At 39.9% G+C, this 16,383-nt stretch overlaps 1 protein-coding gene across 1 annotated transcript in view; it reads right to left on the bottom strand.

The window, feature by feature from the left end:
- LOC146812226 (BPI fold-containing family C protein-like) overlaps window positions 1-10,376 on the bottom strand; it is a 98,696-nt gene extending 88,320 nt beyond the window's left edge. Inside the window, exon 1 of the mRNA XM_085619256.1 lies at window positions 10,094-10,376. The gene's annotated coding sequence lies outside the window, so the exon portion shown is untranslated. The remainder of the gene's footprint in view (window positions 1-10,093) is intronic.
- Between the last annotated feature and the right edge of the window lie 6,007 nt (window positions 10,377-16,383).

Below are 16,383 nucleotides of genomic sequence, written 5' to 3'. Positions count from 1 at the left end.
CTAGCCAACTAGCCCTTGAAGTAAGCAGAGAGCACATGCACTTATGCACTGGTAAGCGGTGGCAAAGTGCCCAGAGTCCTAAGGCAAACAAAAACAAATTCAGCAAAAAGTAGAGGAGGAAGGCAAAATGTTCGGGGGTGACCCTGCAGAAAGGGCCATTTCCAACACATGTATATGTTTTTTTGGAAGTCTGACATGTTTGTGATGATGTTAATGACAATCCAGGCAGACAAGGAGTTAAATACCATCAGTGTACTTTTGTAACTGTATCATTCCCTGTGTGACCCAGCATGGAATGTGTTATTTTCATGGATACAGAGCTAATACTCAGTTTCTTCCTGCAGCTTGAAAAGAATGATTGGGCCTAAAGGGCCTTTCTAGGGCTTCTGGCACTGCATTCCAGCCTTAGTTTTACGGTCACACTAAAAGCATTAAATAGGCACCAGCACATTTTGTAGTAGAGAGATCAAGTAGAATTAAAAGTTCAGGTCGGATATTAAGGCAAGAAAGCAGAACGTCTCGAATATCAGCTATTGCTGCCTGTGTGCCACTCCCTAATATAAAACCTGATTGGCTTAGCTGTAGAACATTGGTTCTTCTAAAAAGCTAACCGGTTATCATATCCTCTATAATTTTGTTAATAGAGCATGGGTTTGAAATTGGTGTACAGTTTGAAGGTTTCAGCAGTGTGGCCATAGGTTTTTAATTTGTATTATTTGATATTTCACAACCAAGCATCTAAACTTTTTTTTTAATGTGATGGACGAGTGGGCTGAGATGTGTGAGGCTTTCGGCTTCCTGTCCACATTCCAGACTGTGGCCCTTATTACAAGTGAAAAACAATCGATTTAAGCCAGATCTGTGACTGGGGATGAATGTTTTTTTTTTAAGCATTTCGTCCATCATCTGTTTATTTACATTTGTCACTCTAAGATGGAAGGGTATGTCCAGACGTGGATCCCATGCTCTTTATGCCACCAGATTCAAGCTAGCCTGGCTAATGAGGCGTGATACCCCTAAACCGGCCCCAGGATGCTTCTTTCTGGTCCAGAGAGGACCTGACTTGGTAGTTCGGGCTGGACTGTTTCCCATTGGGCGCAGGGTCAAGATTGATTTGCACATGGCTGGGCCCAAACTGGAATGGCATGGCAAGCAAAAAAACAATAGATTTAACCCAGATCTGTGACTGAGGGTGAATGTTTAATTTGTTCAGCATTCCGTCCAACATATGTTATTTTTGTAGGCCCACTTTTAGCATTTAATGTATAGGCACTGGGTATATGATATAATACTCTACACAGACTTATAAGTACATTAAATATGCCAATCAGGTGTAAGCAAAATTTGCCATGTTTTACATAGTGAGCACAAGTACTTTAACACTGGTAAGCAGTGGTAAAGTGCATAGAGTCCTAATGCAGACAAAAATGATTTCAGTAAAAATAAGAGGGTTCAGGGCAAAACATTTGGGGGTGACCCTACAGAGAGGGTCACGTCCAATACATAACTTTTATACTTTATTCAGGTATGTTGGACAACTTCTGGAGGTGTTACATTGAGTATATTCCATAGAATAATACCATTTACAGTAATAGGTTTATCTGATCCTTTACATTGGGAGGTGGATGATCTTTAGCAGATGATTGAAAGAATATTACACTGTCTCAAATCTCACACAGTCCGATGACTCTGAATGATTAGCCAGAGATAGTTACACAAATCAAACTATTTACACAGGATCTGGAGATTAACCTATGAGCCCAAGCCACTCACACAGGATCCATCCAGAAGGCAGGCATCTGTTTAAGCAATTACTCCCATGTACTGCCTATCCTTTCATAGGTAGTTCATCACAATGTTCCAGCTATTAGCATTAGTATTTGCCTTTCATAGAGCACACATTCACAAGAAGGCATCAAATGATTACAAAGCTGGTTAGCACACATTTTTTGTTTAGCTTTAACAACCACTCTTTTTCTTAGGCCACCCAGGTGACCAAAGTCTTGAACACGTTTGCTCCACATAAAGACGTTCATATACATCCTTCCGTTCTTTGACAGTCAGTAATATGTGCCCCATCTTATCCCAGGTTATGGTAATGCATTCCTTGTAGCCATGCCAGAAAAATCTCTACACAGCCATTAGTTACCTCAAAATGCAGTCACCACCTTGCTTTATGGTCTCTTTCTCTGTGACCTCCTCACACATATAGTGCATATTTTGCCCTTTGTTCTATCTCTACAAAAGAATACTATTAAAACCCACAGTGATCACAGAGCTTTCCATGGTAAAACTCCAGATTTCTTGGATGCAAAGTTTAAATCCTCTCAACCAGGGATCCCTCCCAGTTTGCCTTAATCCATGTATTTGGGATTTGCACTGCCAACTTATGGTGATTCTGACTTTTCAATGACAGCAGAAAAACATGGAAAAGACTCCATCTTGCTTTCCATCAAGGATCCAATTTGATGAACTTTAGGTAGCAGCTGAAAACCTGGCTTTTCAAACAATAATGTGTGTACCTTTGCTTGATTCAGGGCTGTGTACATTGATTGATGTAGGCTTGACTCGCTTTGTTGCTTCAGTCAGTTTACAATTTTTAATATTCAATATCATTCATAGTTCCAAGTCAAAAAGGCCACAATTGAACTAACTTTTACTAAATCAAGACATGCCTAGATGCTGATATAACTGATTTTAGGAAGCAGCGTTTAATTACTACTTCCCTCAAAACCAAAATGGAGCAGTCTCAGCGCCTGGAAAGAACTCTCTCATGCTGTCTCTCTTTCTCTTACTTGCATTCTCTATTTCTCTTCTTTATCCCACTCATTCTCTTTTTCTTTGCCTCTTTTGGTTGCCTCACCTGATCTTTGTCAGAGAAAAAGTAAGGGTTGAGTCAGTGCAAGGGAATTCCATTAGGCTGAAGGGTCAGAAGTCTTCCAGGTCCTTGTGACAAGTATTGGCCTATCACTTGCACTGATTATCACTTGCAGGTTATTTCTCGGCTGGTATAGGTGTGATATTCCAAGCACTTATTTACAAGCAGCCTCACTTAAATTTGAAGAGCCTTTTTTGTTTGGTCTGGAGACCTATCATATTGGTTGAAGTCAGAGTAGTAAATGCCACATTTAAGATATACCATGTCTCTTTTATGGAGTCCCAGGAATTCATGACATGGGAACTTTATAGAGGTGCATTAAAATGTACCTATATGCATATTTCAAGATTACAGGAAAGCCTAGTGAGGCATCTTGATGTATAAATCCCCATGGTAAGCTCACCATGATGGTGAATAGATCACCTAGACAGGTGCATTTGAAATTGTATACTTTTTACAAATTTGTATCATGACGTTTAACGCCACAGTACCTGTGCCAAGAGGATAATTAATTTAGTAAGGAGTTCCCCAACCAAATTAATAAACACAATATGGTTAGGTCACAACACAGTTCTGAGTTAGTCACTACTGGTAACAATGGCACAAGCAAACAGGCAATTTTTGAGCAAACTTTGTGCTAAGTTCAAGCAATACCAAGAAACCATTAAAGTTAAGACTACACAATAAATCTCCCAAACCAGTTTAGAAAAGTTTAAAAAAATAAAAAATGTAATAGATACAAAACGGTTCAAACCAGATAATGATAACAGGAGTTATGGTTTGTTAGGCACAAAAACACAATGAAAACAGAAAGCACAACTCAATATCATTATTTTCATGAGAGGTACCTAGGAGCGATTTTAAGCTAACTGCAATGGAGTTGGGGCATGTGAACCCAGTGAGTTACATAGCTCAAAGGGGCATATTATCAAGCCAGGTGATAAAATTATTGCCGCTTTAGCGGCAGGAAACTGCTGCTAAAACGGCGATAATGGACTTGATAATATGCTCTATGGAATTCCAATTGAAGCCCATGTTAAATGTGAAGGACGTCTAACATGGGCTTCAATTGGAATTCCATAGAGCATATTATCAAGCCCATTATCGCAGTTTTAGCTGCAGTTTTCTGCCGCTAAAGTGGCGATAATTTTATCGCCTGGTTTGATAATATGCCCCAAAGTTTTTTACTCAAGACGTTCTTACTCAAAATTCCCCTATGTGGGAAGTTGGGATCCGGACGTTAGCAAAAGCCCATCAAATTCAGATATGTCGTCATTGTGCTCAAGCTAAAGCCTTCAGTTTGGGCACCAACATCTTTGAGCAGGACACAGATTGATTTTGCAGCCACCTCACCTAGGTCCTAAATTTTAACTTTTTCTTCCAATATCCTTCAGTGAATCAAGTCTGGATGCTGTAACCAGAGAGGGCTCCACGATGCTGGATAACATCAATTTGAGATCCTGCTGTAGCCTTTTTCATCTTGACAAATGTTCTGTGCTGGTTGACTTGACATCTTTGTTTCCCTAGGGTGCACTCTCCTTAGAAACCCGACCTATTTACCTGTTCCAGATTTATCAAGAAGCCATGCAGCACAGCAAATCACAGACAGTAAAGCTGCTCTGTGTTGCATGAACGGGAGAGAGCAGAGCAGCACCATAGCTATGAAGATGTGGTGCTGTTCTGCTCTCTCCCTGCACTGTTGCAATTTAGGCATCAATGGGGCAATGCAAACACCCTGCACCAAGTGCAAGGGTGTCTGCTTTGCCTGAAGCATAGGTATTTTATCAGAAGGGATCATTTCTATGCCAAAGCCTATGCTTCAAGGCTTTTCCCACTTTGTATGTGTGCTGCGCAATGCAGCACACATGCAAACTGGGAAAAATAAGGAACAATTAAAACATTCCTTCTCATTGTTCCTGTCTCAAGAATGGATAGAATTTCAGTGCAAACTCCTGTGTACAATTCTTTGTAGATAGGGATTTGCATCAAACCCCAGCAGTGGTTGCGTTGGAACACCCATGGTCTACCCATAGAATGCCTCCGGGACACAAAGTACTGCAAGACAGCGCACTGCACAACTTTGTGTTTCTTTGAATTATTATTCAATAAAAATCCCTATTTGCATTGAATAGCAAATCCCACCTGGACACTTTATATGGGCTTCTCTGTTACAAACGTTACGCAAACCTGAACGAAAGGATTTGTAAATCTGACCCACGGAGTTCAAAAAGCTCCCAAACATTTATCATGCTGGTAACATCGGTCTTGGTATCTCATACAACCCTCAGGTCCCCAGAGAAGGCTTCTAGTCAGCAGGCCTCTATCCAGATAGATTTCTTTTGAAGTTGAGTTCCATCAGGACATCCCTCTGGGCCGGGATGCCCTCTGCTCTTTGTATCCCTTTAATAGCAACAGGAGGCCTGCAACTCTTAGAGAGCAGTTGCAGTCCATGGTGCCAGCTGTCTTTCTTCTCCAGCAATCAAACAGAATCGTTTTGTCTTCAAGGTCTAAGAATGTCCAGAGGCAAAGGTGGACGTTTAGTCTTTTTCTTATCCTGTGCACATGAATTGATTTCAGAATTCCCTAATTCAGCCCTGTCAACTTTCACATGGAAAACAATCTCATTGTGCAGCATTCCCTTTTTACCTTTACTACAAATCTTTCCAGAGAGCCTCATTTAATATTTAAACTAGCCTTCTTTCCTGTGTACAAGTATGGTATTTCCTTTCAAAAACACCCATATTGAAATGAGGGAACCTCCACTCTCCTTGTGCTGTAAATCGTTTTTTGCCTTCAGTGGGCACAGAAAAGTGTGTGACACAACTGGGAATGAATGGTTTCCACTCCTGTGGCCATCATTCAGGACCTCAACTTCAAGGAAAGAAGCATTGAGGCAGTCCTTTGTAGTGACATCTGTTCCTGATTCACCCCTGCTAAGTGGAGACACTGTTGGCACCACAGTAGACTTCTCACTCCCTGAAGCTGCTCTATTGTCCTCCCTGAGGGGAACCGATGACAGCTCTTCTGGGATAATGTTTACAGTCTAAAAAGTTGGGTTATCAGGAAAACAGGTTATAATTTAGTTTGCTTTCTTGCAGCTCAAAGTACCTTCTTAAAAGTTAACTCTCCAATATATTTTTCAAAAATCAGCTTTCCCCAAGAAATAAGAAGAGGTTTGAAATATTTTTTCTAACTTTTTACCAGGCTTACTTGTAAGAATTGATTTTTATTCATACTCAAGCCTGTTCAAAGAAATGGTGTTTGACCCCCAGAAGCCATATATTTTAGTCTTAGGTGTCAGTGGTGTTTATAGACACTGCAGCCCACATGCCGCATTTAGCTTTCATGCCACTGTGCATTTTCTTTGCCAACTCAGCATTGCCTTACTTGAAAGCTGAATATGTGTATTGGATTTATTCAATTTACAAGTGCGTATTTAGGCTGTGACACTAATTAGGACTGACATGGTGCTCAGAGTTCTCAGGCTACCAAACCCTAATAATAAATGTTGAGGTAATACTAGAAGATAAAATATTTTCTTAAAACATGGCTTCAGCTAATGAATTCCAGAAACAGGGAGGAAGAGGGAAGCAAGGACTTTGGTCAAAACTCAGTAGAAAAGTCCTCTCACAAATATGCTATGAATAATGCCCCCTGTTTACATGCAGTAGCTGGTGAAATTAATGATTTGACCATCTACATTTGCCTTGGCATTCCATTAATCACAGAGACATGGCTAAAGGAGTATGGAAAATACCCACTCTAGAGAAATCCCTGATACCCACACCATTCTGAGGGTGAATAGAGCTAATGTTCAGTATAGGGGGTTAGCAACCACCTACAGGCATGATAGAAAAGTTCAGCCATGCAAATCAGACCAGATTTAAGCATGTGAACCCCATAATGAGTGGCTACTTCATTTTGAGGTAGGTCAATATGGGAGTGGCCAGCCCACTCAGAGTTATGTGAACCTCAGGAATGCAGTGGATCTCTTTTTCTTTTACCCAGAAATGTTATCCGATGACAGAGTTGAAATCCTAAGATCCTAAGAATATCTGGTGTGAATGAAGATTCACAGGGTGAACCTGAACCAGAACTGCTGAGTCATCAATCAATTTCTAATTTCTCGATTGTTCTCAGAGGTCATCTCAAAATGGGCCAGATTTTCCCTTTCCTCAGGATACTAGTACCCCTGGCATCATTACATCGAGGGTAGTAAAATACCAGCCCATTACCCAGGACAAACGGAATGACGACAATGTTAAAAGTAAACCTGTCTGCAACTGAGACGGTGACCTTTATAGTGGTGTGGTGTCACACCCAAAAAATATTGGAATTGGAGAACAGTCTGCTGGATATTTGACCTTTGACTTTGTAATCCAACTCCAAAGTTGCCCTAGTGATGATTTTGACATTAGAATCTTGGAATCCCGGAATGTACATGCTGCCAACTTTTGGCAGGCATTGGATGGTAAAGGGTGAATTTTCGACAGGGTGCCTACATCTGGCCCCTCTGTTGGAAAAGCTACCATAAGAATGCTGGACTGGACCAATAATTTTGGTTTCTTTCAAACAGCTAAAAGATAAGCTGAAAAGATCAATTTTTACACCATTAACATCCTCCTGTGTTAGCTGTAAAGCTTTGGATCCCATTCATATAAATCATAGTTGAGTAAAAAATGTCCTCCTAGTGGGGATGTAATTGGTACACTAACATTACTTATTGATGCCCTCTTTCCATTTGTGGAAGAAAATGGCTCTTTGAAAACTAACATGAAACTGAGAAAAAAAACTGTGGAAACTAATTACATTGGCACATATCTGACATTACATAAACTAATTACATGAGCACAGATCCGACTCTATCGGAAAATAATCTATGCCCCTTAGTTCTTGCAAAGGAAACCGCACTTCACAATACTGGAGGATAGTGTCTGATTTGTCCCCGTGTAAGTAGTTTACATAGGGTTTGATTTATCTCCATGTAATTAATTTACATTAGGTATTGTCTTTACCACACTGGTAGGGTGGTTTTTGGATTGGGCCCTTAAACTAGCTGGACTACTGTCCCGACCCATGTTGATTAGGTTTCAAACGGTCCTGACAAATTGGCCTAGATCATTCATGATTACTTTGTTGGAAAGAAACGTGTTGGCCGTCTTTCAAATAGATCACTGGAGACACATATGGACATCATTTCGTTCACTGTTTCACATCGCTTTTAGATGTGACAGGATCCATCAACTCAATAAAAAGTCTTTAGGTGGCACTAACCATTTTTATGCCTTCTTACTTCCTTTACCATTCTACACTTTTAGCACCCTCCCTTTAGGGTCTTCACCGCTAGTAACTTCTAAAAAGATGCCTGGCAAAGAGCCCCCTTGAGGGGCCAGTTGGGCATTGCAGCGTCGGCCCAACAAGGAGCTCCCCGATGACAAATCAAGCCACCCAACTCGATGGATGAGGGCTCTTGCTTCTGAATATTCATATTCCTCCAACCTTTCTTGACATGGGTATGATACCTACGGGATCTCCCATTTTACCTTTCTTAGGAATTGCATACTCTTTGTATATTCAAAGGTTACAGTGATTACCAGGCCCCAGGAGAATCCTACTACTTTGCCTATGGTACATGTGGACTTTATAATAGCAAATGCAATGTCCAGTGAAGGCGCAAACCCGTCCCGGCAATGGGAACAAAGCATGAATGAAATGGGAACTGGATGTGGAAGCTGTCAGTCTGTCTTTCAATGGTACAGGTGGCAACTGGCTTGCATTTTAAAGAAGGGTGGAGTGAATAACTGCAATGGGGGGGGGGTGTGGGGGTGATGGCTGTTTCCCCAGTACCCATTCCTCATCTTTCTAAAAATGGACGTATGCGATAACCACTCCACAGCAACTATAATGCATTAGAAAAGTGTAAAAAAGGAACATTTATATCATACTTGGGACTAACATACATATACCGACAGGTAGAAATTTAAATTGATGCAAGTAGAAATAGCGGAAGAAAATATTAAACAGGAAATTTTACCAAGTGATGCATTTTTATTGATCGACATGGTTCATGGAAGGTTGCCATATTAGCAACTGCTTGTATGTGAAACTGACCTTCGAAAAGGATTAAAAGATGCATACACACACCGTAGCAGATATTTGTGGACAATTTTGAGGTTATATTTTCCATAAATTAAGTATAAACGCTGGAAGTGAGGTCACCGTACCAAAAATAATTCAGTGCCACTACAAAATTAATTGGAAACACGACATTTGTGTGCACATAGGTGATAATATTAAAAATTAAAACAGTAAATTGTGGTGCAGATGAAGCAAAGTTGTGCAAATCATGGTACGCATTGTGTTGATTAGTTACCATTATAAAAATCCTCAGGCACGGTGCAAAATTGCATCGGGCCGCACAAGCTCCTGTGCAACATTAGTAAATAAGTCTGTAAATTACCAAGTTAAAGCTTAGGAAGGAAGTGGAAGAAATTACGTAAAATAATGTGCATGAAAATGTTGTTATCACTTATATGTAGCAAAGAAAAGAAATCTAAGGAGATGTGAGTTACATGTATTCATTATATCGGTGGCATTATAGTTGTGCATTATTCCCAAAGTGCAGTCTTTGCCAATGCCTTCAGGAGGTGTGAATTTATGCTTCTAACCATCATATATCCTTACTAATGTAAAACATTACTGGAAACAACAACCACATTGGCAGTGATAACTTGTTGCAGTTGATGAGCACTTCATAACCCTAAAAAAGCAAAGAAAACATTTTCTGGGATGGTGAACAAACTGTTGTGTCTGTAGAGTGGGTTTTCGGTTGTTGAATGTGTGGTGTCAAGGTTGAGGTTGGGAGGTGTTCTCCAATCATGTTTCGATGATGAGGAAAACAGCCATTCCTCAATATGTCCTAGTGTTACACTTGTGTGTCTTTATAACCACTTAATGCTGTGCTGCTAAACTAGGACTCTTATGAATCCCCTCATGTACCTCCTGTAAACATTGTCACATACCATGTACAGTGCTCTGATACCTTCGGGTCTAGCTAGCGCTATATAAAACTCAAAATAATAAGAATAATACCTAGTAAAATAAACTTGTAAATTAGCTTTTGGACTAGCTCACGAGGCAGTGCCTAACATGTACACTGCATTGGGAGTGAGAGAGAGGAATACAGATAGAAGTGCAGTGCTGTGCTGCTCATACCTGAAGGTGCTGTCTTGGTCCCAGGTCCTGGCTCGAACAACCTCAGGCTTCCTTGCTTGAGTAGGACTGAGGAAGGACCCAGAGTGCTTGACAGATATACAGGTCACAAGGGAATCTGGGCAGAGCAGGGTGTAATTATGCTAATGATAATTATTGCTTTTGGACAATGGGTGTGGAAAGAGGTGATCGGGGAGAAGAGAATTTGGGATAGTGACCGAGCAGGGTATCTGAGGCAGAGGAGTTATGAGGTGAAGAAGGCCAGAGAGTATGATGCAGGGGACCAAAGCAAATGCAGCAAAGTGACGTGATGATGTGAACACCTGTTCAAAAATCCTAAATACAGGAAGTGATTGTACTCATGTAAACACATGTTGAGCTGCGGTTGACTCTTAAACTGTCTCCCACAGACTTGTAAATGAAGGTGTGTTTAATATGCGACAAGCTTTGCACAACTTGAAAAACCAGAAATCCATTCAGCCTTTGATTCAGTCCAAAAGCAATAACACTTTACATTGTCTGCCACTTTTTGTTTTACAAAAGAGCCTATTGCTGTGGTTGCTGCATGGGTGTAAGCTCTCTGTTGTGAAATAGCATGAAAAAGATGATTATGAGATGTTGACCTCTCAAAGGGCATGGACTCCACTGCAAATTGTCCGCTAGTTAGTCTGGAAATTTGCCCCCCCAGAGATGCCAGCCAGAATGGTAAATCTGGAGGTCAGGAAAGTTCCACTGTGGTGGTCCCTTAGTGTCTCTTTAGGAATGGGAAAAAATTGAGAATTGGATTTAACAGAATTGATTCAAATGGGTATACACCATTCTTGTTCGGATTTTCACCCAGGGAGTTCAACTGATTTGAGCAGCCGGTTTCACCAGAGTGAAATCAATGGGCCGAAAGTGTCTCCATGTTAACTGTAGTCACAATGGGCTGGTCCACTCCGCTACTGGACCCATCGGAGATTATGGGCAACTTATAATGAGGTCCACTATTGATAGAACTCTTCAGAAAGTCCTAGTTTAGATAACACACTGATTCATAGATTACATGTTGTGGTTTATTGGTTACTTTGAAAGCCTTATTCAGGAGTTGGGGGGATGTTTGTGAAAAAGATGCATATCTGAACTACTACTAAAAGATGGTGATGAGATTAATGTATGCAGAATCTTTGGATGGGATTCCAGGAGCGGTTGCCTACTATTTTGAGGCCACGATTACTAACTGCATGGTACTGGCAGGGTGCTAAATCTGCATAAAAAAATAAAGCTGTGGCCCTGATTACAAGTGAAGAGCTAAAGAGTGATTTGTGTGCAAACACGTTTGCAAAAGGATCAGAAGTACGAGTTGTGAGATAATTATCAACCCTACCAACATTTATCTGGAAAAAAGTCAGAAATGTATTTAGAAAAATCTGACGGTCAGTCAGTCAATAATACTTTATTCAGCAATATTATGGCCATAAAAGTACAGTCAGACAAAGGGTAGACCAATATAACTATACAGATACATAGTAATAAAGGGCAAAGCTACTATATCATGTACAATAGTTGTTTATCAATTTCTTAGCCCTAATATGTATTTGGTTTGTCATGGCATAACTAGAATACCGACAAGACCTTAATAAGATACATGTTAAACAATATCAACCCAAAATGAAAAACAATACTTCCTAAAAGATTTGATTACTAGTCCTTATTCAGTACACAATCAAAACTATCCTTCAGCATATGGTCCATGCTGAGGAACTCACCATTCCATAACCTGTAAAGGATGAGGGCGGCATTCACAAATATATCACAACAGTGTGCAAAGCGACAAACAAAAATTCAAAAAAAATAACGGCCTAAGCCAGAATAAGGTGCATGAAATACAGTACTCATATGAAATTAAAAGCAGTGCCTCTTACAAGATTACAGGACCGGTCCCAATTCAATGGCTAATCAAACTTTTTCCTTCTGTATACGGCCCCTGATAAGAAATGTGCAATCCCATAATATATCAAGGGTGATGACTACATTTGCAGATATATCAAGGCAGGTCTTACGTGTGCAAAGTGGCAATTTTTGGGGTACAAATATGCAGAATTAGGAATGTTAAACACCAATTCCGCATGTTATTACTCATTTTAAAGTCATAACTCATGATAGGCATTAATTCTTGCATCTTTTTAAATTCTGATCGCTGTAATATTGGATTTTGAAAGGTGTGAAAATAATCGCCTAGCTGAGAACTCGTAATCAGGGTCTGAGGAGTAACACCCTGTAGCAATGCATTTACAAATTTAATAGCATTTAATTGTGAATAACGTGCAGACCCAATATTACTGCATGGAATTCAGTACCTTATATATTTGCCGCTGGGATTGTTGCTCATATTTACCAAAACCCCTGTTTATTAAATTTATCAGTGTGGCCATGCATATGAATCTACTTTATGGCTGCAGTATGGGCCAATCAATAATTTGGCTGAGAGTGCTCTGTCTCTGTGATGCCTTAGTGATAGATTTAAGTGCTATGAAGCTAATATCAGGATGTACATCTTGCTATGTAAATAAAATGACTATCATTCTGCAAATGCAGGTTCGGTTTTAGGTTGTATGTCACAATATCGAGGTCCAGAATATTGACCTGAACATATATCAAATCCACAATATCACTATATCACTTCAATACGCCTAAACTGGAAAGAATGGGGGCTTGATGTCCGAAATTGCGGATTTGCAATTTCCTAAAAGCAAACCTTAGCGATTCGCTATTAGGAAATTGCAAACTGCGATGTACAACAGTGTGTCTGACACTGTTAGTGATTCGCAGTGGGTCCCAAAGGGACATGCCTCATCAATATTCATGAGGCAGGTTGGAATTTGCGACCCATTGTGAATGGCTACAATCACAAGGATGGTGGCCTGCTGGGGTCAGCAGACCACCATGTCTGTGATTGCTTTTTAAATAAAGCAATATTGTTTTTTGTAATGCACCCATTTTCCTTAAAGGAAAACAGGATGCATTTCACAAATAAAAATGAAAAGGCAGTGATCCACATGACCACTGCCTGCTCTTAGAAAATGGTGACGCCCACATTCACAAAGGGGAAGAGGTCCTTCTTATTTGCGAATGGGTTACCGCCAACTTGAAGTTCCCGGTCACAAAACATTCCTACATACCAGTGCTCTTCGGTATTAGGAAGGGGCACCCTAAACACAGTCCTTCCTAATGCCGAATCGAAAAAGCAAAATGTGATTCTGTAGCAAGTTACCAGTCCCATTTGCCTTCTGTATATAGCAAAATGCTTTTTGTGACCAGTAAAATGCTTTGTACATCTGGCTCCAAGTTCTCTATTCTTAACTACATACATATTTAGCTTGATGGCATGTTGCAATAAATATTGTGGAGTGGATATAAGGAAGGGTCGGTATTTAAACTTCCAGAATGTGATAGAACACGGTGAGCGTATCAGTTAAATAACAGTGAACCAAATTCTATTGTCTTTTCACAGCTTTCACCAAAGATTTGTTGGTGATGTTAGTAATAATATGGTACATTTATCAGCACATTATGTGAGCAGCATTCGTCAATATATGGTCAAATTTAAAGAAAATTATACTAATAAGCATTATTAGTATAATTTTCTTTACATTTATTGGTGAGATGAGGATTAAAAAATATAATAATTATACTGAGGTTGTATACAATGTCTGTATTTTAAGCATATGAGAGACATAGAATTCAAATACAACTTTATGTCAGAGCTCGAGCTTAAACGCCCTGCATTTAATTTGCTAAAGGGTGTAAACAACATTCAAAACAAATAGTTCTCTTAAAAGATTTCGTCAAGGAAATAGCGGCCTGTAAGAAGTTTGTCTTTAATGGTTCGTTTTAACATATTTGAATGAATAAATTGAATAAACGGGTTGTTAAATTGCCATAGCACAATCAATAGGACTGAGAGAGAATTAGTTTTTTAAAAATTAATAGATGACCTTATTTCATCTTTACCTGAGGCATGCTTACTAACATTGCCTTTAATAAATATCACTCATTTCTGGAACTGTGCGTACTCCATGACTACCTAGAACAAACTGGTTTTTCTCATTAATGTAAGCACAGGATTTAATAACACCTCAATTAATAAACAACACTGCTTGAATCATTCCTATGTATGGAGACACAAATAATAAAAAGAATTCCGTGTTAATGGTGCACTCTTTTCTGGTGGAAGAACAAACTTCGTGCACGAAGCAGCAGTGCCTCATGACTTAGATCCATGAATGTCTTCTCCACTGGGACACTACAGTATGAATTCTGCATAATTAACAGTGATGTTGCTTCCTTTATAGCATCCCAGGACAGTCTAATGTAATTTATTACACACTGAGGGGCATATGTACAATGAAGTGGCGTAGCGTGTCGTTAGCCTCCAGGGCTTAACGCCGTGCTCCTCCACTTCGGAAACGCAAGGCTGCACCATATTTACAAGAATGTGGTGCAGCTATGCCCCTGAGTTCACATTGAAAAGTCATTTTTGTTTCTTAATAATATTGGCTCTGTTTGGCAAATCTGTTTGAAAATTTCAAAAAAACAAAGATTTGAATTCAGCGTGTCAAGTTTCATGCAGATCCGTTGGATGGGGGAATAAATATGGATAATAATATAACTTTACGTATTCTCATTCCTCACTCCTGTAAGAATCTTTCTACTCTGCTAGAAATAAAACACTAAATGAAATGACACCAGATTTGTCATGAAAGTAGAACATTACTCAATAAACTGTGTTTGCTTTGGCGTAAATGGGTTCAGTAGTATTTGTGAAAATAGTGTAGCAAAAATCTGTCAGTGGTCTTGAAAGGGTAAAAAACGTAAAGATATTGTACCATTAGTCCACAAGCCATCTTTGAAGGCAGGTTTAACGAGTGATTGTGACCAAAATTAAAAAAGAATTCAATTTGATTGCATAAGGAAGCTTTTTTCCCCATCTTTCAGGTACATGAGCTCTAAGTTGGTACATGGATACCCAAAGGCATTGATTGGCAGGCAGTGGCCTGAGAAAAGAATAAAAGACCACATAAGGGGTCAGGGAGCATACACCCTGACTGAAGGGGTCTTAATGGTGGGACCGCTAAAGTGAACCCACCATAGTTCAAAATTAAAATCAAATGTGTTCATGTTGCAACTGGTCTGCAAACTCCCCGTGTGTCACCTGTCAATAGTCCTCAGTTCCAGTACCTGGACTACAGCCTATGAAACTCCTAGACCCATCTTAGGTGTCCTTTCAAAATTCAAGGTCTTGTTACTGGGACTCTGAACTCGGAAACTCTTGGAATAACACTTGGTCCCCTTTGCTAGTCAGCTTCTGTACCAAGACTGTGGGTGCAATTTAGATGTCTTGTTTAGTGGTCCCAAATAATAGTCTGTTGAATACTGACAATTTGGGGATCATATATAAGAGAAGAAATTAAATCATAAGAAGGTAATATGCAAGCCTTACGATCAGAAGCTGATCAGAGGACAGAGGAGACTCCACTACTTCTGCACTTCGACTATAAGAAGACATCTCAAGTCAAAGCATGAGAGGTGGCTGCAGGAGAGATCTACTGCTGAAGCACAGGACATTGAAACAACCCCAAATGTTCTTCCAGATGTTCTACAGCAATTTGAGCGGGAAAGCAATCTGCACCTTAACATCTTCACACTGTATTGCATGGTGTGAAAGACCAATGTACTGTGCAGAGAACAGAACCCAGGAATTGGGACAGAAAAGCTGGAGGGACAGTAAGAAAAAATCTGTTTGTAATAAAAAAAAAAACAACACAAACAAAATAATGCCATGCCAAAATATAGCAACATTCCAAATACATGGCTGCCAGTGGTGGGATGGGAACAGGGCCTTGTCAAATCCAGGTCCTGTGGCTAACATCAATGGGAGTTGGCGGCCTTCTGCGGTTGACCAGAGGGCTTGCGGCCAGTCATTGTAGCCAACCCTCACTGTGCCAAAGGATGTGCACAGTAGGAGTTGGCTGCCCGTGGCTGATTGGCTGCAAGGGGTGGTAATGTGGCCAAGTTATTCTGTCAAAACCAACTGTGCATGGACAATATATGTTTGGGGTGGTTTTATCAACTTTATATTTGCTAAACCAAAACACATTAACAAAATTGAAGTAATGGTTACAAAACTAAACATAAACACTAATAACATTCAACATTCATTGTTAGCCCGGCAACCTATAAATATTACAACTGTCCTGCAAGCATTTACTCGCCCAACGAATTCAATGCTTTAGACCTCACAATATTTTTCA

Source organism: Triturus cristatus, chromosome 7, assembly GCF_964204655.1.
Source record: "Triturus cristatus chromosome 7, aTriCri1.1, whole genome shotgun sequence".
Lineage (NCBI taxonomy): Eukaryota > Metazoa > Chordata > Amphibia > Caudata > Salamandridae > Triturus > Triturus cristatus.
Note: the sequence above shows the minus strand (reverse complement) of the source record. Positions and strands in the feature narration are given on the sequence as shown.